The sequence below is a fragment of the Octopus bimaculoides genome, chromosome 20 (assembly GCF_001194135.2).
Source record: "Octopus bimaculoides isolate UCB-OBI-ISO-001 chromosome 20, ASM119413v2, whole genome shotgun sequence".
NCBI lineage: Eukaryota > Metazoa > Mollusca > Cephalopoda > Octopoda > Octopodidae > Octopus > Octopus bimaculoides.
In genome coordinates this window covers 30,668,975-30,670,202 of record NC_069000.1, presented here as the reverse complement: position 1 = coordinate 30,670,202, position 1,228 = coordinate 30,668,975, and positions in this window count along the sequence as shown.

The window sequence follows — 1,228 nt, the reverse complement described above, 5'->3', positions numbered from 1 at the left end:
TATATATATATATATATATATATATATATATATATATATATGCGTGTGTGTGTGTGTTTCTTGTTTCTGTGTGTTTGTCCTCCACCGTCGCTTGACAACCGATGTTCATGTGTTTGCGTCCCCATCACATTGCGGTTCGGCAAAAGTGATCAATAGAATAAGTACTAGACTTACAAAGAATAAGTCCTGGGGTCGATTTATTCGACTAAAGGTGGTGCTCCAGCATGGCCTCAGTCAAATGACTGAAACAAGTAAAAGAATAAAAGAATATATATATGTGTATACATATGTATACATACATACATACATACATACCTTGTCTGATAATCTTAAATGCAAGCCCCAAAAAGTCGCACAACTCTACCGCAAAGTATCATCAGATGAAAGGACGAGCATATATAAGGACGAGCATATATAAGGACGAGCATATATAAGGACGAGCATATATAAGCAGAAGATTATGCATTGGCATATAAGTAGGAAGCTCCGAGGTGATAGTAACATTGATCATCAAAGCGGTCTATCATGGACCAATACCCACTTTGAAGAGTATACGTCTGCAATCCAGAAACAGCAAATATCAACCAAATACCTGATGCACAAAAGAGATAGAGATGCAAGAAAAGCAGTAAAATGTGATAACCAATGTAGACTTTGTGGAGCTAACATCGAAAATATCACCCACATCATAAGCATTTGTCCCAAAATGTCAGCACGGTAGTATCTGCCGATGAGACATGATGTTCTAGCTAGGACACTTAATAATGAAATCCGTCAGAAGGATAACACCTAGGACAAAGAAATAAGGACCCACAGTATGGTAGAAGCCATAGCCACTCATAATAAAAAGGAGTACTGGTGGAATGTACCAGTGGAAACCTCAATAAAATGTAAGCACAACAGACCTGATATAATGATTTGGGATAGAGAAGAGAAACTGTGCACAGTTGTGGAAATTAGCTGCCGAGCGGATGTTAACATAAAACTGAAGATCAATGAGAAAGAGAACACCTACCTTGAGCTATTGAGAAATCAGCAGCTACTCTATCCAGATTACAAATTCAGGTTTATACCTGCACTGATTGGGGCCCTGGGATATGTAACACACTGCCTAAATACCAATCTTGAGAAATTAGGCTTCTCAGAACCAGAGAGGAGAAAGCTAATCAGAAAATTACTGATTCGAGCCATCACTGGCCGCAGTCAAATGACTGAAACTAATAAAAGA